General features: G+C 33.3%; 1 protein-coding gene across 5 annotated transcripts in view; it reads right to left on the bottom strand.

Annotated features, from left to right (window-relative positions):
* Positions 1–19,560: 19,560 nt before the first annotated feature.
* Positions 19,561–26,930, bottom strand: part of slmb (beta-transducin repeat containing E3 ubiquitin protein ligase slmb) — a 166,229-nt gene continuing 158,859 nt past the window's right edge. For all 5 annotated transcript variants that reach the window (XM_081762959.1, XM_081762958.1, XM_081762962.1 and 2 more), the window contains exon 12: positions 19,561–25,623. The gene's annotated coding sequence lies outside the window, so the exon portion shown is untranslated. The remainder of the gene's footprint in view (positions 25,624–26,930) is intronic.

A 26,930-nucleotide genomic window follows, 5' to 3' on the forward strand; every position in this document is an offset into this window, starting at 1 on the left:
ACCGGATCTCCAAGAACCGGAACTTTGTGGCCATCCCTAGCCAATGCAATCTGAAACGCATTATGTCGCTATAGTGATGATATTAGCGACTTGCATATTGGAAACCCTGATGGAGTGAGGTACTGAGCGACTTCGGTCCCGAATATTTATGAACCATAATGGAATTAAGGCCCCTAGTGAAAGTTAAGTGGACTGGGGAAACACAGTAAGTACAAGACTTGATTAGTGATACAAAACATTATATATTTCTGTGATATAAATGGTGAAATACATTGTTTTTGCATAATATCTCGTTAGTAAGGTGCTATCGATGTAAACAACAACAACAAAAAAAAAAAAGACGTTCGATAATAGAACTGTTGCCAGATAAATATGTAAGGAGCATATCGAAGTCGCTTTTTTCTTCTTCTTAATCCCTTGTTACAATTTCTTCGAGTGAAGTGTAAGCATTTTTTTTTTTTTTTTAGTGAATACAAATAAAAATACATTGAAACTCGTGCAAAATACAAAAATAAAAATGAGCACCTGTGGAGAGTGTATGAAAAGTGTTCCGAGGCAAGATGTGTCTACTAAAGTTAAATGCAAGGACTGTAATAATTTCTGGCATATAAAATGTATACAATTAAAGGAAGAAGATATACAATTTCTGAAGGACCAAAATCAGATATGGAGGTGTAAAAACTGTGCAAAATCAAGGCGTAACAGTATGGCAGGTGAAAGTAGTTTAGATGATGGGGAAAATTATCCTACTATATTAGATGTTTATAAACTCTTACAAGAATTGAAATTTGAGATCTCGAAAATAAATTTAAAAAGTGTTGAGACTGAGCGTGAACTAGGAAAGTCACTAGACCTTGCACACGAAAACCTGGATGAGAATTCTAGATTAATAAAAGAACAAGCTGATGTAATGAATGAGTGTTCATAAAGTAGAGGCTTTGAATGTAAAAATGCAATTATTGGAAAAACAACTAAAGGATACTAAGTTACAACTGGACGAACTCGATCAGTATGGGCGAAGAAATAAACTAGAAATTTATGGTATTCCGGACAAATTGAATGAAGATCCGCTTGAAATTGTAAAAAAAATGTGGAAAAAGCGCTTGATGTTGAAGTGAAACTAGAACACATTGATGCGTGTCATAGATTAAAGACACATCCAAACGAGACATATCCGGGTATTATTGTAAAATTTGTAAATCGCAAAATTATGCAACAAAGGAAAGTTAAGAGAAACTTAAACACGAATGACATAGGATTTCAAAATAATCTCCCAGTGTATATTACTCACAGTTTAACAGCATATCGAAAGCGCTTATTTGAACAAGTCAGAAAATTACAAAAAGAAAAAAAAAATCATTTTTATGGGTAGATTACTCGGGAAATACTAAACTCAGAAAATTTGCAGAAGATAGAAAAATTGTTGTAATTAAAACAAATGAGGATATATCAACTCTGATGTAAAATGGATAGTTCTGATATTTTATCTATTTACTATCAAAATGTTAAGGGCCTAAATACGAAATGTGACGAATTTAATTTTATAGCTAGTTTACATAAATATGATGTAATTATATTAACAGAAACATGGTTAAAAGATGGTATATTTGACTGAACTATTTACTGCACAGTATAAGGTATATCGATGTGATAGACCTGGTATGAAAAGAGGAGGGGGAGTTATCATTGCAATAAATGCAAATATAATGTCAAAAGAGAAAAGACTTGATGAAACAAATGACATTGATCATTTATTGATAAAGTTAATAATTAATGGGAAAGTATATTGGTTTATTTGCGTATATTTTACTCCATCTTCTAGTGTTAATACTTATAACATTTTTTTTTTCAGAATATTCGAAGATTTCGGTAATTTATGAAATGGTAACTTATTGTAGGCTACTTCAATTTGCCGTTAATAACTAATTCAAATTATGACTTAATGAAAGGGATCCAAGGTATAGAGCACTGCAACATTTTATAAATTTAAACAATTTAAAAACTATAAATAATATTCAGAATTATAACAATCGGACTCTTGATTTAATAATAACTAATTTACCATATGTACAAGTGTACAATGAAGAAAATTGTCTTGTAAAACCTGATGTTCATCATCCTGTTCTTCACATTAAAATTATTAATACAATTGTTTAAAAAATGTTAATAAAACTAGAACTAGAAGTAGAGCCCTCGTTTCAGCGGGAGTTCCTTCAATAAAAGAACCAAATGGTTGTTGCCGCTCTGATGGTAAAAGGCCTGACGGCATGACCTTGGTACCGTGGAAAAATGGAAAAGCACTAGTCTGGGATTTCACATGTTCCGATACGTTTGCTCCTTCCAACTTACCCCATTCTTCAATTCAGGCAGGTCTCGTCGCCGCTCACAGAGAATCAGACAAAAGACTAAAATACTCAAACCTATTGGACAAATATTGGTTTGTAACAGTAGCAATAGAAACCACGAAGGATTGTAGTCTTGGGGTCACGAAGGATCTAATTTCATTAATGAAGTTGGTCATCGAATAGCAATCAAAACTGGTGACCCCCGAGCTACTGCATTCCTTTTCCAACGTATCAGCATCGCCATCCAGCGCGGAAATGTGTCATCGATCTTAGGCACATTACCTCCTGGTAAAGAACTGGACGAGATTTTTCTTCTATAACACACAATAAGACGGAAGGAGACATATCCGAGGAGGCTGACAACCACTTTGACTATGTTCATGAAGAATGCTTTGAATCCAGTTTGGATAAATATACATTGTTGGAAGTCATGGCTAATACCGGTAAATTTGGGAGTGGTAGCAACATTATCTACAGATTTTACTTTGTTATTCAAAATCGTTAAAGACCCGAATGATATTGTTTATTTGTCCGATTTTATTTTGGAACAAATATGATAGCTACAGATAATCTATGTATTCTTAGATGTGCGTATATACTAGAATTTTAAATTTTAAAAAAGTTAATTTTTATGAAATTTATAAATTATTAAAAGATATTAATTGGTCAATGATAGAAAATATAGATAATGTAAACGAAGAAGTAGACTTTTTCAATAGAATTATATATAGTATTTTCGAAAAAGAAATTCCTAAAAAGAATTGTAGTTCCTCAAATTTTTATCCATGCTGGTTTTCTAATGATATAATTAGGATGATAAAATTAAAGGAGTACCACAGAAAACACAAAAAGAATTCGGTCTATAACTTAAGAAAATTTAAAGAAATTAGGAAAAATTTGAAAGATATGATCTCCAAATCATATAAAAAATTTGTAGAGAATTCAGAGATGTATATTAAAGATGATGTTAGCACATTTTGGAACTTTATTAAATACAATAAAAATAAAAAATCATATCCGCAACTTATGACTGTGAATGGAAAGGAATTAGCAGATAATAAGATAATAGCTAACGAATTTGCCAATTATTTTAAGTCTGTGTTTTCAAATGTTAAACCTAGCTATAACTGTGATGACAATAATAATAATATGCAAACAAATAAGGTACTTACTTTAGATGAATACCAAGCAGCAATAAAGAAATTGAAACCAAGGAAATCCTGCGGTATTGATGGTATTTCTCCTTATATACTTAAAGCATGTGCAGATATTATTAAATATCCCTTATGTTACATATACAATTTGATTATTAAGAAAGAGTCATTTCCGAATATACGGAAGACAAAAATTACACCCATATTTAAACAAGGAAATGATACGGTGATTGAAAATTATAGACCTATTTCCATTATTTGTGCCCCAGCTAAAATATTGGAACATATAATATATGCAAGAATATTTAATCATGTGCGAAGTTATATAAGTGTAAATCAGCATTGTCTTATACCAGGTAGGTCGACAATTACCAACCTTATAAATCTTACTCAAGATATATGTGAGGCTTAAGATCTCCAGAAATGTGTAGATAGCATATATATTTTGATTTCACCAAACCATTTGATAAAATAAATCATGATGTTTTATTAAACAAATTATCTAGCTTTGGATTTAATCGGTCTTTCCTACGGTTAATTGCCTCGTATCTCTCAGAAAGGAAACAAAATGTTGCATATAGACAAGCTTCATCATCCTAATATGAATTCAGGTGTACCGCAAGAGTCAAATTTAGGACCACTATTATTTATTATATATGTAAATGATCCCCCAGCAAAAATAAAATATTCTACATGTACAATGTATGCTGATGATATAAAACTATATAAAATAGCTTTAAAAGAAAGTGATATGAAAAATTTACAAGAAGATATAAATGCTATATTTGAATGGAGTAAAGATAATTATTTAGAATTAACTGTAAACAAATGTCATTATGTAAGGTTTGGAACATAAAAACGTACAAAACTACAAGTATTATTTGAATAATGTTAAACTTGAAAAGAAACATCAAGTTAAAGACCTTGGTATTGTTTTTGATAGTAAGATGTTGTTTAATGATCATATTCAAATTATTATGGCAGAAGCTTATAATAAATAAACTCCATGGTTCTGGATAACCATAATAACATTTAGAACACAGTTCTGACCAGAACAAAATGAATTATATTAATAACTATACGTTTTTTTTTTTTTTTTTGTTACAGTTTCAAGGACCTAACGTCCTCTTCATCAGACATTTAGAAAAGACAGATGACAGCAAATCTTATTTTTCCTCAGCCGTTAGTTAGCATATTCATTTTTATAATTTTAATTGTTGTTTTTATATATACATTTAAATTTGTAATATGTAACAATATCATATAAATACATTTTTTTCTTTTTTACGTAATAAATATTTTTTAATGTAACCAATTACAACTTTTAATTAAACAAGCTTTTAGTTTATAACGTACAGCAACAACTAGTGGAACATTCCATGAAAAGTGGACAAAATTATCAAATTTTATTTAAATAATGAGAAAAAGCTTTTTTTTTTTTGTCCCTGAACATCGTTTATTATAATGCCTTTATACACGTTATTGTAAACTGAACCATGATCGCCACAGTCTGAACACTTAATTTTTATTTTAAAATAAAATAGCAGAGAATATATTTGACATATTTTTACAGACTGATAAACAACAAATTCTGAACAGTTAGTTATAAAAGAAAAATTTTCTTCTAATAATTTTCCAGGAGGTACCTAAAATGGAAGCCACATTTCCTCGCTGAACTGCTATGCTGATACGTTGTATCAGAAAAGTAGTAGCCCGCTTGTCACCAGTAAGGTGTACTATACGTTGGCCTACTTCTTTGATGAAATTGAGCCCTTCAAGGCCCCAATGCCGCTTGATTCAATAGCTACAGGCACGAACATGTATCTATTGAGCAGATCTTTATATTTTCTTCTTTTCTCGCATTCTCTGCGGGCTGCAATAGCACCTTCTCGAGATGAAGAAAGAGTGAGATTAGATGACGCGAAAGTGTCAGAGCAGGTGAAATCCCAGAGAAGAATCCTTCCCCTCTTCCATGGTACCAGCGTCATGCCATCTGGTCTTTTGCCATCAGATCTGTTATACCCCACAGGTTCGCGAACAGATGGAACTTCCGCCGATGTGAGTGCTCTCCAGATAATGTCATTCACGTTCGAATTCCTCACATGTCTTCCGGAGCTACTTATACAAGACAGACCGTGTAGACCATTCTGCTTGACTGATGCACCATATTTAGAGCAGTTGTGTGATTCACAGATGTCTACTCCTAGGCGAATTGCAACTGCAATTCGAAAACCTTCGTTTGGAAGGTGCAGTCCTAGGGTGTGTGAAGGTAATGCCTGTAGCCAAGCACCTGAAATTGCTGATGAGGAGGTGAGAAGTCTAGCCTTATCCTCTTGACTGTCTGCTTCTTGTAATAACACTGATTGATGTAATTTGATGATTGGCTTGTCCCAAATCGATTGCGAACTTCTGCCCGTTATTTCAGGAGGGCTTAAACCAACTAGGTTCGACCAGTCAGATATGCAGTCTTGGACGTCAGATTCTATGTGAGGCTCATTCAGTTGGTTGAGGAGTATCTCAATGGTATGCCGGGAGCCATAGAACGACGCTAAAAATGAAGGATACGCCAAATCGACAGCCCGACGAATACCAAGACCTCCAGAATCAACTGGAAGGGAGGCCTGTATCCATGCGTTGCTATTTAGGTTACAGTTGAGTAACGATTCCAGTCCACATTTCAAAACGGTGTCAAAATTCTCTAGTAAATCGACTTCACGCCAAGAAGTAGAACAGCGTTAAAAAATAGATTATTCTTGGTATGGAGAACGACGCACGAAGGAGATAAAAAGCTGAATGTGCGGAGACTAGGGCCAGACGTAACAAGAAAAAATCTAACTTTTTAGTTTTCTCGACTAACAAATTACGTGTTGCCTCAGGTGAAAGGGCTGCACCAAGTAGAAAGGCTGACGAGCTTGTGATAAGTTGTATTCCCGGTGCTGAATTTTTAAATTGTGAATATAACACTTCTATTTGATCTTGCGAAGTTCCTAAAAATCCTACTTCACACTTCATAAAATTTAAGTGTAGTCCGATGTCTGCTGCCATAGTTCGAATATTGTGTAGTTCACTTATTACTGTGTCAGGATCTCCTGCTATAGTGCCATCATCTAAGTACCAGATATTTAATTCAGTGTTAATCCTAGACACTATGGACTGAATTGTCATGGCGAACAAAGCGGGACCTAGAGGATCGCCTTGTTGTACTTCCCGTTGCGAGAGTATAATCTTATTACCTAGAAATAGGTTACTTGGTTGCGCATAACATTGATATACATAGTGATAAATCGATGGAAAATTAGTTTTAACTGTGAGTAGCATAGCGTCTCGGTTCAGTTCATTAAAAGCGTTATGAAAGTCTAATTTCAGAAAAGCCTTTTGTTGTGAATGGGGAGTAGAAAAGTAAATGCGAGCTGCATGTGCTGCGGCTTCGGCTCCATTGGGAACGCATACTCCCAATTGGTGAGGGTAAAGGAAACTTACGACGGATTCTTTAATTCTGGAACATATAACTTTTGCTGATATTCTTCTCCCAATGTTCCCTACTGCAATTGGTCGAATTCCACCGCTCTTCTTATTAAGCGCAAGAAGTGATGTTCCAAAAAAAGATTGGTCTCATTTCCTGAGGTATATTACCTGAAAGGATTAAATGAAGTAATTCTAGAATCATCGTAGTTAATCTTTCTTTTGAATCTGACTCATGATGTAAAAGTAGATCCTTAAGAATCGAGGGACGGAGACTATCAATCAATACCTCCAGCTGATCCAGATGGGAAGGATTTTACAGCGTATCGTAATTCAGAAACTGAAACTCTTGGTATATTAGGGTGATCTTTAGGAGGGTCTGGTAATGAAAAGGTGTCTGAATGTGAAGGGTGCTTCTCCTTAAGTGTTTCTAAAACAGATGCATTAGGTGTGGCGATGATATCTTCAGAAATTAGTAATCTGACTGCACCTCTTATGTCTCCATCGTTGAGTTTGTTTTCGACTCTTTTGGTGTTAAAGGATGTTGAGTCAGAAGAATGTTGAGATTTTCGTTTGTATTTTTTAGAATAATCATGGGGTAACGCATCTTGGTGAGAATCATCCCATTCGCAAACTCGTTGCTTGACCCAAGTCGTTAAGTTATTAATTTGATCTGATTGTGACGGAACATTGAGTACTGCATACGGGAATAATAACAGATCCATCCATGCGTCTAGGTTGTTTCTGTTTACAATACGATGGATGACATCATAGAGAGAGGTAGCTACAGATGACCGAACACCTCTTGGGACTCTTCTTAGTAAAGGAACGGAGGATTTTAGTTCGGCTATTAGGTTACAAAAGTCGGAGATCGTATGTTTTTCGTTGTGATTATCGCATTCAATTCCATTTAATGAAGAAGGATTATAATTTAGAGATTACTTATGTTTTGATATGGAAGGCTTACTTTTTTTTTACGGAGAGTTTGTGACTTTTGCTAATGTGGATAGCAAGTCCTCTTTGATTGGCCAGATGTTTTTCACAATAAGGTCAGGATACATATTTTTCATCGTATGAAAATTATCTAATTCATCGTTGTTTGTAACATTAATGTCAATGTTAATTGTCAATGCAATTTCATAATTATATTGATCTTTAACAGAAATTTGGAATTATTCAAATTGCACTAATATCCTTTGTGTACTTTTCTTTTTACAGGATGTCTACTAAGTTCCAAAATGAAATTTCGTCACCCCTTCTTTACCAAATCATAAGATTTCCTAACATTTTCAGGAGCGAATTAGGCCGAATTTTCATCCATGCTATAGAAACGTACCTTGCTTGCGATTTGGTAGCGTCTAAAGCCGGATATAGACATTTTTGATGGTGAATTTTGACGTTTTATACAACAAAATTTTCCAATCTGTACTTACATTTGCAGTTAAAAAAAAATCGTGATCCAAAAGCTAAATTTCGTGACTTTCATGACAGTTTTATGATTTCGTGACCGATAGACACCCTGTTTTACTTTTCTATAACTTCTAATAATTTCTCTCATTGCTCATGTATATTTATACCACTTGTCCAGTTCATTAAGCTCTCCTCTTGTTCTTTCTTTATTCTTCTCGCTTCCTTCCACTTCCTAATAATCTTTCTTTTTTCTCTTTCTAAATCTCTAGCCCCTTCCCAATCTATCTTATGTCTCACTTCTTTCACATGTTTGTAAATAGCGTTATTTTCTCTTTTCATTCGATCATCATCACAGGGGAGATGGGAAAAAGACTTATGTACGGATTAAAACAACATAAAGATGATTTTATTAGAGAAGTAGGCAGACGCATTTCTATCGTTACTGGAGATATTCGTTCAACATCTTTCCTAATTCAACGCATATCTATTGCTATCCAACGTGGCAACGTGTCGTCGGTTCTTGGCACCTTACCACATGGAAAAGAACTAGATGAGGTATTTCTTCTTTAACACAAAGGACAACACTGAACATTTATACAACTGGACGACATACTATACAAATAAGGTGTAATATCATTGGATGGCGTAGAAAAGCAGACAGTAACACTAGATATGATGCCTTGATAGGTGGTTTTCTACCCCTTCCTTTGGTTCGACTACCGAAATATATTTCCTGCTGACTTAATTATTTTTTCTTAATTGTTTCGTAAATTTATTTAATGCAATTGTTACAATTTTATTCAAATTTGTTTGGAATAGAAGTTAAATATATTTCATTGTTAGTTGACGTTAAATACGAACATCATTGAATTTTTAAATTTAAATATGTAAATATAACGTCAAAAGAAAAACTATTGTCCAGGAACTATTATATATAAAACAATTCTTCTCAGAGCAGAAACACCTCGTTCAGTTCCTTGCCAGGTGGTAAATTGCTAAGGACCGACGAGACGTTACCACGTTGGATAGAAATGGATATGCGCTGTATAAGATAAGATGTGGAGCGAACTTCGCCGGAAACACAAGAAATGCGTCTTCCTACCTCCCTATGAATTCAAGACTTCTTGCACCCCAAGCACCACTGGTTTCAATAGCGATTGGAGTGCAAATGTAAGTACAGAATAACAGAAAAATTATTCAAATTATTACATTTTTCTGTTAGCAATTATTGTTCTATTCTTCATTTATGCCTGTTGTTATTTTAGTTGAATGTCGAATAATTTTGAATTGTAATAAATTTGTTGGTAAAATTATAAAATTGCATTGACAATTAACACGTATTAACAATGTATTTATATGATATTGTTACACATTACAAATTTAAATTTATATATAAAAACAACAATTAAAATTATAAAAATGAATATGCCAACTAACGGCTGAGGAAGATATAAGATTTGCTGTCATCTGTCTTTTCTAAATGTCTGATGAAGAGGACGTTAGGTCCTTGAAGAAAAGAAAAAAACCCGTATAGTTATTAATATAATTCATTTTGTTCTGGTCAGAACTGTGTTTTAAATGGTATTAGAAGCTTATAAAAAACTAGGTTTCGTTATTAGAAACACAAGAAACTTTACAAATTTGGAGGCAATTAAACTATTGTATTATAGAACTAAACTGGAGTAGGGTCAATAATATGGTCACCGAATTACACTTCTTATCAGAGACAAATATAAAATATTCAGAAAAAAATTTTACATTTCCTTTTTCATAAGAAATATAATTTGTTATCGTATAGAATGGGAATTTCTTATAATGAAATATTACAGGAATTTCAGTTTATCCCGTTACATAAAAGGCGCCAAATACTTGAACAAATGTTTCTTTATAAATTTATGAATGGGAACATTGAAAGGAGGGTCATCTTAAAAAAAAAAAGATTCACTTTAATGCAGGTGAATGTAACTTAAGAACACGGAACTTTTTCGTAAATAAAATACCTAAGACAAACTGTTATAAAAATTCATCACTGTTTAGAATATTAAGCAACTACAATGACATGGTAAGAAATCGTGATTTGGACTTTAGTTTCAATGTTAACAAATACAATATTATTGTGCAAAGTGCATTAAAAATATAAATTAATTCCAATACATAGCTGCAAATTTATGAATCTATATGGAATTTAAATATGTAAATAGTGTGAAACGTATGTTTATGTGTATGAAGGCGTAGTATTTATATATGAACAATTTATCAAACAATATATAAATGTGTGTATGTAAAATTGTATTTATATATTTATGAATATTATTTTTTTCATATTTTTTCATAAAATTCTTTACGTGTATTTTTCTTTCTGTTTAAGTTAAAATTGTAAATCAACTGTAGTAAAAGCTCCTATAATTGGGGATGATCGTCCCTGTTGGATTGTTGAAAATAAATAAATACTTGTTTATAAGTGTTTCCGAAGTAGAATGGATTCAATGTACTCTTACATTCATTTTAATATTATTTTGAGAAAAAAAAGATGCAACGGGATACAAATCCATGACACATCAATGTACGAAGGTCATCCGGAAAATAAAGAAGGTTTAGTTACACAAAATTAACAATATTTATTGGGAAAAAACAATTATGTTACATATTTGGAGCTTCCTTCACTTCCATACGTAATCACCACCTTCATTTTTTTTTTTTTTTTTTTTAATTAATTCACGAGCTTCGGTATTCCCATGTTATACTCTTCTGCCTCCAATTCATAAGCCACGTAGTCCCTGCATTCTCCAACTCTTTATCATTTCCAAAACGTTTAGTGCCTAGAAACTTTTCAGCTTAGGGAAATGGTGAAAATTGCAATAAGATTTGCATTGATCGTAGTGCCTTTTGGCATGAAATCCACAAAAAGAACACCTTTATGATACCAAAAAAGGTTGACATCACCTTTCGTGCTGAGTGTCTGAAAAATTTCTCGTTTTGATGAGGGACGATGATGCTCAAGTAATTGGCGCTTGCTCTCTGGATTGATGTGCAACATCCAGGTTTCATCACCAGTTACAATACGATCAAGAGAGGTGTCTCTATGTGATAGCAGTGACCACCTGGCTTAATGAACTTGCGGTAGAAGAGTATAACGTGAATTCTGAAGCTCATGAACAGATACACTAAATGTTTAAATTAAGGTGGTCATTATATAGAGGCATGAAGTTTTAGGAAGTAGCAGAATTGCTTTTTCTCAATAAATATTGTTCTTCATTTTGTATAATTAAACGGTCTTTATTTTCTGGATGACCCTCGTATTTCATTTATAACTTCAGTATGTGGAATAATACAATTATCATTTGCTGGCTGGCGAGATGATTATGAGAAAATGCAAGGTGCGATAACAAACAAAAATGCATTAGAGCGCACAAAGGAACATGAGGGTAATATATATTGGTACTGCCACTTATAATAAGCTTGTATTTAGGATTTGAAATAGGTAATTAGATTGGAATCCTCACCAAAGAGTATATGTGGCAACATCTCAGATGACGTCAAAGTATTATCGTTCACCCGATCCAAAGCAGTATTGAGATCTAATTCCGTGTGGTATGTTGTATGATCCGTGTCGGACTGTGAAATAGGTTATCAAAAGGAATATTTAATCTTAGTTGTTTTAAACTTGCGAAAACTGCTAGAGACGTACGAAATATTGCAAGTAACACGAGTAATGCATCAATGAGTGGCAAAACCACCTTTCAGTGTTTGTATGTTCCCAAGGTGGAAGAATATCCGCTGAGGATGGTCATTTTCACCACCCTTCTATGAGACAGAATGAAAAAACATTTCCGTCGGTATACTAGTAAGATAAGGTCATCGACTGACTGTGAAGTTGGAGGAGTTAAATATTTTCATCGGATCGTATCACAACAATCTACGAACAGGGCGTGTATCGGCCAAATTTATGCCGAGGATTCATGGACAGAATCAGGTCACTTACGTCACCACCAACAGGAAACTAGGTGAAACAGCTGCCAACGATCCGACACTCCTGGCTAATACTACGAAAAATGATGAATCATGGGTTTAGGGACACGTGCTCGAAATCAAAGAAATGCCGTCCCAATGGAAGTCACCTATATTATGAAGAGACAAAAAGGAAGAAAAGTATGATCACATATGAAAATGCTACTGATTGTGCTTTTAACATGTTCGGAAATCATAATTGTGCGAATTTGTTCCACTGGCCGAACTATTAATATAGTCTACACAGTTACGTTATAAAAGTATCCAAGAAAGTACTGTCGCTTTTTGTGGAGGCCTATGTTCAATTGGCTTTCACACCGAGAGTTGGATGCGAATAGAGACAAGGCAAAGGTCAGTTGTTGGTGAGTATATCCAACATACTACCTGGTTGTGGCAGTTCGGTTACACCGTGAACTTGCATAAGAACAGAGTGAACATGGGACCTCCACAGAGCGTCATACGGGCGTGTGTCCTGTACGGGTTCAAACTGGGGTCAAGCGTCGCTGCAACGGAGCGGAAAATATGCCAGGTCTTTGGTGAGGGTGTGTGACTACGCGAACAGTGCAGCGGTGGTTTATCAAGTTCAAGGAAGGTGACGAAACACTCGAAGACGCATCACGTGCCGCTAGACCAACACTTGTCCAAAATGAACATCTTCAGGCAGCAATTGAGGCGAAGAGTGGCCAGACATGTGAGGAAGTGGAACAACAATTCAGTGTGAGTTGAGAAACCATTAGGCAGTACCTCCATCAACCTGGGAAGCACTACAATTTGAGTCGATGAGTCCCACATGATTTGACTCCGGTCCAGAAGGCAACGCGAGCAAAACAACTGTGTTTCTTTGCTGAGGAAGGAGCCATTTCTGGACACATGTAATGAGAAGTGGGTCCTGCACGAAGCTCCACGGCGCCGTCATTTGTAGTTAGTATCCCATGAACCAGTTCCAAAACAGCCGAAACCAGCACTTGATGGACTGCTCGCGGTATCGCGCATCGGGAACTGCTACCAGCTGGTCAGAGCATCAATGCAACTGTGTATTGTCAGCAGTTGAGCCATGTTCCTTGTCTTGTGAAGATTGCACCGTTCCACTGTTTATGCTGCACATTTTCCTTAGATGTCCAGAATACTCAGAACGTTTAAGAGTAAAAAGTTTAGAAGTTTTGAAGGGTAATGCAGTTATTTATTTTTTTTAACTTTTATTCATGAGACTGCAATAATTACTGCGCGCTGAGCTTTTATTTATAGAGTCTGAATTTCTAAGCAAAATCCTCATTTCTTTCCATACTTCTAAAAGGTATGCAGAAATGTTGTACCTTGTAGTACATATCTCGCCAAATAATTTTAACCATGTTTGATAATGCTTAAAATGCTTATTCTGGCACCCCCCCCCAAAAAAAAAATCAAGTAAAATTGCATATTTTATTTAAAAATATCATTAAAAATCCACATTGCATTCCTATGTACTGCCATTATTATTAGTGATTCCATATTTTCCACAGTACATCCAGAACACTTCTCTAAACTGTCCGATTTTTAAAACAGTTGGAAACTCGAAAATTTTTTTTCCAATATCCACTTTTCCTGGTAGAAGAATTTTTAGCAGCATTGTCTTCAGACACTCGCGGTGTTGCAAAATTGCATTCTACAAAATCTTACTCAAAAATGAACTCTTAGTATATATATATATATATGTGTGTGTAAAATAATGTTTAGAAAACAAAGCTTTCCAGTGAAGCAACAAGTATTGAAGAAATCATCGAAGAACTGTTTTACATGCCTCTATGACGTGGAAAGAACATTTTCACTATACAAATCATTTTTCGCTAACATACGCAAGAGCTTCACACAAGAAAATCTTTATATACTCTAAGAGCCTCGAATAACGTAGGAATTTACCAAAGAAATATTTGATTTTTCTGCTTACTTTTTTCAATTTTCGTGCACATTTGCAGGCTTGTTTTTGATTGTGTTTACAAATAGGACCTATAATTAATATTTTATGGATTATTATTATTGGTATTTTTAACTTGTTACGTGTACATATTTTTTTTCTTTTAGCCTTTCGCGACTTATTCAGGTTTTGTCGAACTACCCTTTTTTGTAAGTTCTATTTTGAATTTTTAATGTATAGCATGCGTCGACCATAAATGAAGGGAACAAATAGCCTTGCTACTCATGTTCTCATAATTAATCAATCAATCCTGGAACCCTGTAGAAGAGAAACATCGGAAAAGTGTTCATGCAATTGCAGAGTAGTTGAGCATACACTGGATACGCGCAATCAGGTAAGGTGAAAAAATTGTACTCTTGGTTGCCAACAAGATTCCCTATCTGCAGGTGTGCAGTTCTCTGACTGTATTGAATAAGCAGAAAGGTTTCTTATCTAGAGATGCAAGGGCTCGGAAAAAACCGGCTTTTTTGGAAAAAAAACGTTTTTTTCTGCTTCGCTTTTTTGCTTGGGAAATTTTGGGCTTTTTTCAAAATTCTGCTTTAAATTGATAAAGAAGACTTTGTTCCGTTTCTCTATAACACAAAAAGTCATTTAATTAGTGGTAGGTGCCGATAATAATACGAAACCTCGAAAATAAACCAAGAATTTCGAAAATATATTTCAAACAATTTTTCTTCAACATATTTACATTATGAATCCCAAAGGATTAACCAATGTATATAATAAGAATTTTTTAACCTCTTATATACAAAAGTAAGCAGGGTTGCCAAGAACCATGGTTGTTTTTGAAAATGCCAAAAAAAAAAAAAAAAAAAAAGTTTTTTGGGGAAAATTTAAACCAGGTTTTTTTTGGTTTCAACCAGTTTTTTTGATGTAGATATTTTGCTTTATGTACTTATATTACATATTCACAGAAATAAGTTTGTTTCGCCTTGGTGTTATTATGCAACAACGGGGTTATGCTGGGAGAGGTCCCATAAGCTTAAAGAAGTCCGATCAGTAAATTTCTTAAATTGTAAAACTCCCGCCCTAGCCATTGGGAAAATCCCGTCATTACTTTAAATGTAAAACAATTACGGGAAAATCCTGTTATTGCTTTGCATGTAAAAATTTAAAGGTCAAAGTATCATAATCAGCACGCTAAAACTGAGGTATTAAATTACAAATTTAGTATGTAGATATCATTGAAAGTCCAATCCAAGCTAATGTTGGAAGCTACTTAGGAAATCGATAAATTTCGCCAAATTTCTATCAATATATTTAAGCAACCTTGGCTTCGTTTCGTATGTTTAGGCTTAACATCTTTACGTAATACCAAGGTTATCAAAGAGAAGACTTTCGTTTAAAATGACATCCGAACCGCTACTTGGTTTACGCATGAAAGAAGAGTTGTGGTTCGACTGAGAATTGAAAATGGGACACCTTGATTAAAAGGTGAAAAGGAAATAAAACTAATGCAGATGGTTTGATATGTGGAAACGTCACCATGAAGTTTACACGATTTGCATTTTTCGTTCTTTTTCTTTTTGTGGTTTAAACCAGTTATTTAAAAAAAAGCTGGTGTAAACTAGCCAACCCTAAAAGTAAGCACTTCTTTAAGAAAAATACACAAATAACTAGCAAAATTGTATATAGTATTTTTACTTCAAAATATTCCATACCCTCTTTTTGAAACAAAATTTAAATAAAACATAAGAGAAAAACTTAAATTTATATGATACACGTAAAGGCTGCACATCTAGAGCCTTGGGTTCTGTATATTCTTGACATTCTACAGTTAAGTTTTATATACCCACCATCACGGTTTACCCAGTCCTCAGGTTTTCAGAATTTTTAACAAGAGGGATTCAACATATCATTACGGACCCCCCCCCTTCCCCCAAAAAAAGGACTACACAATATATTTAAGCTAAATACAACTGCACAACAAACACGACTACGTGGTTATCTTTTGCGCTTCTATCGGGAAGTCTGGGATTCAACCCAGCATTCGACCATTGTGACAAAGCTTTTCTTCATTCCATCTGTGAATGTAGAAATAGTGCGTGTACTGTGAGTTGGTCGACTTCCTTTCTTATTTTTAAATCGTTATTATTACTAATTACCAGCAGTGACGGTTTTGCGAAGGTTAGGGGGCGGTCTTTTGGACTGAAGCCTTTTCCCCAAATTTACGGAATATCTAAAACAAACGAAATATCTATTAGTTATGCCTTTACTTATAAACTTTAAGCTCCTGTCAAATAAAAATTACGAATGTTTAGAAAAACTAAACATTAGTAAGAAAAACCCCTCCCAAAATACTTTTCTAAATCCGCCACTGATTCTCAGTATAAAATGATCTTCAAGGTTGTATCCGAAAGATTATTGCTAAACATATAAACGAAACGAAATATTAGTTACGCCTGTACTCATCAACTTCAAGCACCTCCCAAATAAAATTAGGACGTTTTAGAAAACGAAACAATCAGAGAAACTCCTCCCAAAGTACTTTTCTAAATCCGCTACTGATTATTTGTATAAATTGGTATTCAAATTTGTATCCGAAAAATTATTGCTAAACCATTGCACAGCTACAGTATATCAGAAATGTGGAAGTACGGTACGCTTTGACGGATATATTGAAAAATGTACGCTTTGATGGATATATAGAAAAACGTAAGTTTAACTTTTGCGCTAGAAGCTAGAATATTAAGCTCTTAGAAATGAAACACGGATGACAAACTAAAATGATCTAGAGAAGAAAAAAAAGTCGATAACTCAAAAGTTAAAATAAAGTTAAATAGCCTCTAAAATTGCTCTCAAATACTACATTTTTCATGTTAGCTTTAACTCGCAAAACATGTGCTCCATCCATCTTGATGGTGAATTTCAGAGCGAAATATGGCATTTAGATCATGGAATTCTTATCCTAACTATAGAATATACTATAAGAAAGGTATTTAGATAGAAAAATCATGAAAATGAAAAAAGCCAAAATTTCCAAAATTCTCGTTTTTCCCCAAAAAAGCCGGCTTTTTATGTAAAAAAAAAACATCGATTCAAAAAAGCCGGCTTTTTTGCATCTCTATTCTTATCAGATTATCACTTTTGATGAGAAATACAGGGCAAGTCCAAATGATGGACCCGATTTCAGAGATTTATTCTGTGAAATGTAATAAACATATGTTATTGTGAGATATGCACTTCGAAAAGTTAACTTGCAAAGTTTACTTCCACGCAGTGTTTCCACTTTCTACCGCTAAGTCAGCAGCAAGCAGTTAAGGAAAATGGCGTTGACTGGAGAACAGAGATCTTTCTGTGTGCTTGATTATTGTAAATAAATCTGTGATTAGTGTGCAACAGTATTTGCGTATCAAATATCGGAGAGGAAGACCATTCGAGTGGTCTTAACATTTCAGATTCGAGCTGTACTTGTAAACAAAAATAGACTGGCTTGATATTGACCGAAGCATGTTACAAAAGGTTTGGCAGGACATAGACTACTGGTCTGATGTATGACGTTTTACGCGAGATGTTCACATAGAACACTTGTGATATGTTTGAAGAAAACTAACAGTTTACCTTTCTTAGCACATGTCTCACAATAGAGTAAGACAAATAAAACTGAGTTCTCCGACATCTGCTTTCATCTTTCTGCGACGTGACAAACGAAGCAACCAGAATACGGCTCTTGAAACAATTTCACCTTGTTACATATTACAAATTAGTTATAGTATTACGTTTAAAAAGATGTGCCACAAAATTTCTTTACAATATTGTAAGAACGAAACACACTACACAAATTTTTCAGTTAATCTCATTGTAACCTTCGCAGCTATATTGTACCTGTCCTTAAATTAATGCAGTTATTCGCGCTCAAGATTTTGATTGGCTAGTAGTGTCGTATTGGAAGTAGGTAACTGCACGCAATGAAAATTAGATTACACGTATTGTTTAGAAATTTTGCTCAGTTAATGTTAAGATAAAATGATTTCCATAAAAGGATGATACAAGTGAGAAAAATATGAATTTACGCGCATGCGTACTGGTATCCTTTCCTAGTGCTAGTTCTTTGATATTAGCACGATGAATACTCATAGCAAACCAAATTAGCATGGTGCTAGGTACGTTAAGCCTTTTATCATTTAAGAAGCAGGAGAGTGATGCAGTTTCTCATTTGTTTACATCAGGTGGGATCTGAACCCTTATATAATGTTGCGCTGGCAACACTGATTTCCTGAATACCTTTTCATTATTTAGAATCACGTGTAACCAAATAGTTTTTTTTGGCAGTCTCGTCTATGAGAGAACTTAAAATTGTTTTCCACAAACCTACGGGGTCTGTCAGATATCTATTCCCAATAATATGGATATTTTTTAATGTTTATTAGACAAACATTTTTGAAAGTGACATTTATTTTGAAAAAGAATTTTTCCAGTGACTCCATTTACTTATATCTGAAGTTCGTAAATTTGCTAGATTGTCTAGTAGGTATTATTTTGTGGCAAAATTAAAAACCTGAAGATGAGAATGAACAGAAATTGTTAATACTCTTGTCAGATGATACGGATATCAACACTATTTATTACTAGGAAAGCAGAATTTACTGAAAATGAAGAAAATAATAATTACACTATTACAATTTGCAATTAACAAAGGAATTATGCAGTTAGAAATATTGTGTTTAAAATTATATTATATTTCTTTGTTTGCTTGTAGAACTCCACTGTGGAATGTTTTCATTCTTTAGCAATATGTAAAAACAGCGGTACGTTATTATTCATAACATATGTAATTTTTAAAGACAATCTGCTTAATTACTCTTCCGTGTTTCACAAACACGTCTTTTCCGTAAGATTAAAAATGGCGTCAAGGGTTAAAACAGATCGATGGCCTTACAAATGCAACTTATTAATACCCATTTTGCAGGGATTCGTGTCAGCAAGTATAGGAAAATTTTACGATAAATATAATAATAATAAAAGAAGTGGAACGAAAGGCAACAATTACGTCATTCAACTTTTCTCGTGAACCCATTTACGTTAAGCATAAATTATACGGTCATAGGAAAGAAAATTTTGCTCTGGCAAGTGACGTTGAATAAATAAATAAAATAAACGAGACTTCAAATCACTGTGAAGATGGGTTTATCTTATCTCGACCAATGTTACTATACACCCTGTTCAAAGTTACAGTATTAATATTATGAACATTCATATAAACATAAGGAAAAAAATAAAATTCATAGAATATGATAGAAGCTCTTATTATTTTCACGTTGTTACTAAAGAAAAAATGGTGCACCATTGTCACTTTCTGTACAATCAAAGATTTGCGAATGATAAAGAGAGTTTCAAGCAACAGATAAAGTTACACGATTTGGCATTCAAGTATAGTAGGGAAATGTTCACAGCAACCGTAGCTCAAATATATTATACATATATATACTTCTTCTATATATACTCAATCTGTATATATACGTATGTACATACTCTATTTTCGATTTTTTTTTTATTATAAAAATCTTCCTGAGTCCCCTACTCTAAGTTAAACACAGAAAGCAAGTTTACAGTTAAGGAAGAGAATATTAAACATTGAAAATAAGAAAGAAAGAAAAAACAGTATGAAAAGACAGTTGATTTACAGAGTATACTATTTTCTCATTTACATTTCATTAGATGACTTTGTTCAGTTATATTAACTACCGCAAAGAAGCACAGAAAATCGTATTTATCATTGTTCTTTAACTTTGAATAGGGAAATTTTGCATTTGAAAGAATATCGCACTGGCAGATATTTTTACAATTGATTTAACACAAAAGAATACATATGCTACAAATGAACAAAAAAACGTTAACACATTACGCACACACACACAGAAAGGATCAATTATTGGACATTTCATTATAATAAAATTTTAACAGCACACATACCATCATTCATTCAATCTTAGTAATCGCACCAAAATCGTTGTTAAGTTTTGCAGACTTTTTTTTCTTTCTTTCTTCTCAACATTCTTTGATCACACATTCAACAGTCTTAATTTATGTTAATCTCTGGTCGATCAATTGATTATACATATAATGTATTATCGAAGAAACAAAGCGCATTATTGACACTATTTGCATATTCTTATATACACAAGATGACCTGACAACGTTTCATCTTGACTTTACAGATTGCTTATAAAAAAAAAAATTGAAAATTAAGAACTCTTTTTCTAGTTGTACTCACAGACTTCTAAGTTAAAATACTATTAGTTATAAAAAAAAAGTTTTTACTGCGAAAGATAATCTAACAAAACAGCTATCATCTTCCTGTTTCTCTTGCGAGAAAATTTCTTGAAACCAAAAGCTGCCTTCACATAAGTCTCATAATAGGTCATCACTGTTATATATGATAATTTTTGCATATGTAATTCACACTGGACTTAATAAAATTTCACCTTACCCACTCGGTATATTGGCTTATATGTACACCACGTTTTTCACATAAGAAGTCACTTATTCAAAGAAATAACGTAATTCAGTTTAAAACATTTTCCGACAATATAAAGAAAGGACATAATATATCTCCCTCCAAATGACTTTTGTTATGTTGAGAAATAAATGATTGGTTCTAACAATCAAATCTTCGAAGAAAAATGCTACTTTCATTTGAAGATGGATATTCTTAAAATAAAACCAACCACCTTCTTTCGGAATATTTTATTCTCTCATCTGCAATTCAAATGAGACTCACTCATCATTGTAGCAAAATGAATGCGGAGTTCGGCTAAAATTTTCAACAGAAGCTAAGTATAAAACTGTTCCATCAAAGAATGTCAAAGGTTCCTACTGCAAATGGGTAAGTGTACAGGTTTTTTAAATCACACTATACATTAATTATTATGAAACAAAACTTACGAAAAACACATTTGATAAAACTAATGGAATCTTGACATTAACTTCGTAACAATGTGATTTATTGATTCCTCTGTACTTTTCAAAAAAATCACATCGGTACATTGTCAATTACAATGAAAAAATGTATATATTTGTAAGCAATGGAAGAATGTAAGATAATAAAAGAAGTTACAAATTACTTTACGTACCGGAAAAATCCACAAGCCATAACTATGTCTTCTAATCTATACGACACCTATATATACATATACAAAGGCTTTTGTTTAATAGGCTGGACAAATCACTCACTAAAATTCTATTATGAGATCATTAACTTTGCCTGTTACAACGAAGAGGACAGAATTCTACAAATGTATTAACGAAAGCCCATTTAATTATATTCAAATTACTTGAGATTCTTAACACACGCTAAATCTCCTATCCCCCCGTTCCCCAAACGAATATGCAATCATTCGAAATTGTACAATAAAGAGGATTTAATAGTATCACGTTAATGCTAGACGTGCCGTCACCTTATTTTCAATTAAGTATTTCTTCAATTAATTTCATAAAAGGAAAACTATAAAATTTCATATACTACCTATGAAAACACCACTAAGAACATTAATATTACTATTAGAAAGGACTCTGAAACCGATGAAGGCGTGAAATTGATTACGTTCTGAAATTAGGAATTCAAGAGTATGATTAAGTCCATATCAACTAGTGTCTAATATGTGTTTATCAATTTAAACAATGTCACTTTTAAAGAATAATGTCTCAAGTTCAATGATTAAATGCATTATTCATCAACAATTCGGCAAAAGTTTCGCATTGCACTTTAAAGTAGAATCCTAATTTATATTTTCTTCGTCGAATACATCAAAGTATGAATTCTGACTGCCTTAGTCTTCCAATTTAATAAAGGTTTCGTAAATAACGTACCATGTAGTGGGAAAAGTAACGGGCATCAGATATGTTGCAACAATGCATATTTTCAGAAAGAAGGGGAATGAAACATCAATAAATTTGAGTAAAAAAGACAAGGTCACAGTTTGTATAAATTCCACAATTTTAAAAAGTAGAAATGAACTACATCATCATAACGGACCGAAGTGGTTCCATATGCCGAAATATAAACTACAACCATGCTCCATTCTTTCCTTTTTCCTTATATGCTAGATGTTTGAAAAAGACGCAATTATAATAAAGAGAAGAATCGTAAAGAATGAAGAAAAAATTAATACGGGTCGAAATGTGTGTGGTATCACATATTCAACGTGGAGATAATAATATCTTCCACGAGCAAAAGTAGCTATTTTACCATACATTATCTAATTATTTATGCTTAAAGAATTATGTTGTACTTGTGCAACGGATTTTATATGGAAAGTGAAGACATCGGAACGCGTTTTAACTTCAGATTATCAGCACTTTTGGCTTGCTAACTGTATAGTAGGAGAACAAATATAAAAGTATGCCGTTCAATGAGGTAAGCAAATACGTAAATTTACATATAGACATTGAATTTCAATTAACAAATTCCTTTTTTTTTTTCGCAAAGAAACCTGCTGTCGGGGGCTACGTAAATTGCTGGAAATTGTATGAAACTGTTTCATTTTCCTTTTATGTATTAATAAATAATACATAAAAGGGAAAATGATGCTTATAGTTTGTGGTTACCACGAGAAAATACGATTCCTTAATTTCCCACTTACTATTTGTAGATATTACACGCTAGAAAAACGCCCATTAGACCTGTTCTGTTTTGAAATACTATGTAGTATTATCACAGATCACGTATTTATCTGTCATTGATTTCCTTTTTAGTTTTGTTTCGTTCATTCTTTTGCACTCCTTGAACTACGTCGTTCTAAGTTTGGAAAAGAGATTGGGTAAGTTTACGGATGAATAAATAAATGGATGGTTCATAATACTCTATCACAAATATTCTCATAAAATGAAGTCGCACTTCTAAGTCTATACAGTTTAAATTGGACGAAATTACCAAAAGATATAGATGTAAATACACCTACTGTACCTGAAATTGCGTTTTGATACCGGATTTCTTTCATAAAATTGTTGAATAGGTTCAACACGCACGTGAAATATAGATACAGATGTAAGAGATTCTATTTCTTGAACTGACATATAGATCCCATAGTATTTCAGGGACATGACTTTCCGCATGTTGTATCTATGAACCTACATTTTTGTGCACTATTTATTAGTTCTTTTTTTTTTTTTTTCTTCCTTTCTTTCCTTGCTGTGAAGTTCCCTTTACGGTGATAAACTTCACGTGTACTTTATGTTTCATCTTCGATTTAAACTATATACTACGGAGATAATAAAAACACGCACCCTGCTTTCCATTAAGCGCCTGTTACTCGCATATGCACTGCATCAAACTATTTTACATTTGAAGTTCGTATAAGATATTACACAAATGGATGGAGTAATTGCTTTGAACAAGTTCATGAAATAAATAAATAAATAATAATACGACGTTTCAAAATCTGTCTTCTTTGATCATCCTCTACTTCCTCTTATGGCAAGATGATAAAATTAGTTTTCCGAAGTACACAAAAGAGTTGGCATTGTCAGCTCGAAGTTTTCTTTATATGAACTATGCATGTATGAACAGAAAGTGTCTTTTAATATTTTGGGGCAGGAATGCTTCGTTATGTTTAAGCTAATAAATTACAGGTAAGAGTAATAGTAATAGTAATAGCATTGAGAACATACTCAATAAAAAATGAAGAAATAAAAAATGCAAATGGCAAGATAAAGTAAAGGGAAAAGGAATGAAATAAGGGGAACTATCAAATGAGCGTATTATTTCCTACTTATTGTAAACGAAATCTATGTTGCATCATATTTTACCTATTACCAAAGCCTTCAATGTAAATAAGGTTACTATATTTTAACTGAAAATTTTAAATGCGAAGTTGGATAATTCACAATTCTTTTTATATCAATAACGCTTCACGCGACAAACTCAACCATCGTTAAAGATAAACAGTGTAAGAGTGATAACTTGTACAACATTCCACAAGAAATATAGCGTTCTCTCTCGTGAAATAAATATGCGTATTTTATAGTAATTTCCGCTTGGTACACCTGCACTTAAATGAAATATTAGTAGTCGTAATGTATGCTATATTTCTTAGAAGATTATGAATAGTAAGCGATTACATAAGGATAAGACTTCATATGTCCCTCGGCTTACAACATACGTTCTCTGATATAAGGAAACGAAACATCATACTTGAACGTTCTTCTTCAATTTACACGCTTCCCTGACCATTTGCACACGTCATTTCAGATAATCAAAAATAAATATAGTGGAAACGCGTAATAACAATAAAAAGAGTCTACTGGGTTAACATAACAACTATGAGCAAAAAGCAATTCTGTTTTTCCTTACAAAGAAAGCACTTCATCTTCTAAAGAAAAGCAATTTTCCAAGCTCCTGTAACTGATGTTTCCTATATGTATTCTATAAATAGGTGTCATACAATATATACATATCAATGTAAATACTAATTATTATTATGCATCTATTTTCTCTCAGATTTCACAGCGCAAATTAGAAAAGAATGACATAATTTCTATGGAATAAAGCTACTCACATCTTACATATAAGAAAAAAATATGAAGTCGTTTGAATTTAAGCCACTTCATGTCTTGTTAACTCAAAATTTGAGTAACTACAAATTGTGCTTATGGGACACGAAGATGACAGTTATTTGAGGAGTATTTTATAGTATTATATTAATGCTTACTTATAAAACAACCAAAACATTGTCTTTTCAAAATAAAGCCAATACAACGTGAGTGTGATCACCAATCAGTCCAATGGGCTTCCTACTTTTATTTTCTGCAGAAAGGTCCACTCCACTCTACACACGCACATACACAGACATACATACTCTCATTCATTTATACACGCACACAAACAAACATGCATTCTAGATTACAGAATTTGGTCTGCTATCAGACTTTTGGAATGCATGGGTTCAGTCATTCACTGTTTAAGTATATATGTATGTATATATATATTTATATGGATTAACTGCACAGCAGTATGAAGTTCCCACAATACATTATGAATTCACATCCATTTATCTCGGTTTTAAATATATGTATTTCACTCACACCAACACTTAAAAAAAAGTTTTTATTTACAATTTGGTACTTCTCACAATGGGGAGAGAAATAATGGTGAAGAATGAGAGGGTAAATAAATTCTCGCAATAAAGCATAATTCTGATTCGACAACCCTTTTAAATTGCTGCTGAAAGACCTGGATTTCATCGTGATGTACGACAGTCTTATTCCATTTACCACAATCTGCATTCTGCTGCTGGTCGCTAGCAATTTCTTCCTTCCGATATTCCATTCCCAGCTTTCAGTAGTCTGTCTACACCTAAAAAGAAAATATGCAATTCACATAATACTTTGTAGCTTGAAAGCAAAGTTGTCAAAATTATGTTATGTTACACTAAATTTCATCTCTGTTTAGGGAAATCTAATGAAATAAATATATTTGTATAGAATTACGTGACCCGACATTTCAACATTCGCCCACCTGTACGCTTCACAACAACTTCTTTCAGTTAATTTTCTTCCTATCTCTCTGATGAAGCATTTAGCGAAAAGTGCTTCCTTTTGTAGTTGTGAGATTATGTATTCACTATTTTTAGCTCCTGACATAAGCATACGGGAAATTTAGTTCCATTTCAGGTGTATATAGGGCTGTTTCATTTCAAATCATACAACGGGTGCCCATCAACCATTTTGAATTCTTATGAAAAATATATATTAAAGTTGGACATGACCAGAATACAGAAACAAAATATTTTGGTCTCTGATGATTTGCAACAGTGTTGCAACCTCTTAAAAATCACCACAGATAGTTACTTTTGCAGCAAAGTGAGGAATTGGCGTTTTGAAGGTATTATTAAGAACAAAAAGTGCTAGAAACCTTTTTTGTTGTTTATTTTATACTGTTTTCAACTCTTCCAAACCATACCAAACAGACATATTAGAGGTGTAATATAAACTGTAACAAAATTGTTGAACTTCGAAAGAACTTCGTTGTGCACATATTTCGGATATTTCCTGTGCCTAAATGAAAACAGACAAGATTTAATTCATGCTAGGAATAAATACTATGGAAACATGACATTACAGTAAAAATATTATTTCCTACCTATCTGTACACTACAAGTGAGAATTTAGCATGAAAAAAGTGAAAAATTCAAAATTGGACTATTTTCAAAAATTAGTATTTCAAAAACCTCATCTTGAATTTTCATAGAAGTTACACAAAGCATGCACATAATATTATTCTCCAATCCTGCAAAGACAGACTTGGTATTACTTTTCTGCGAAAAGAGAGAGAAATTTTTATATTGCACCTTACCCTAGTTCTGAAATAATAAGAAAGTAATGAACAGTGTGGGATTGGCAACACTGCTTTTGATTTAAATTCCACATCCAAGGTATTATATGCAATGGGACAGGCTCGAATCAACTCAGCTCGACTTGTATCCGGTACTTTATTTCTCGATTAACTATTGGCCAGACTTCTGAACGAAATTTCGTAGGCAATTAACTTATCGTCTAAGGAATACAGACCGCTATATTTGATGGTCGAGCTCTGCCAGGGAAAGGTTTGGCTTGCCTTGTACGTGGTATTTTATTAGCACTTTTTATGAGAATGTTTAGATG

Source organism: Thermobia domestica, chromosome 1 (assembly GCF_964235325.1).
Source record: "Thermobia domestica chromosome 1, izTheDome1.hap1.1, whole genome shotgun sequence".
Taxonomy (NCBI): Eukaryota; Metazoa; Arthropoda; class Insecta; order Zygentoma; family Lepismatidae; genus Thermobia; species Thermobia domestica.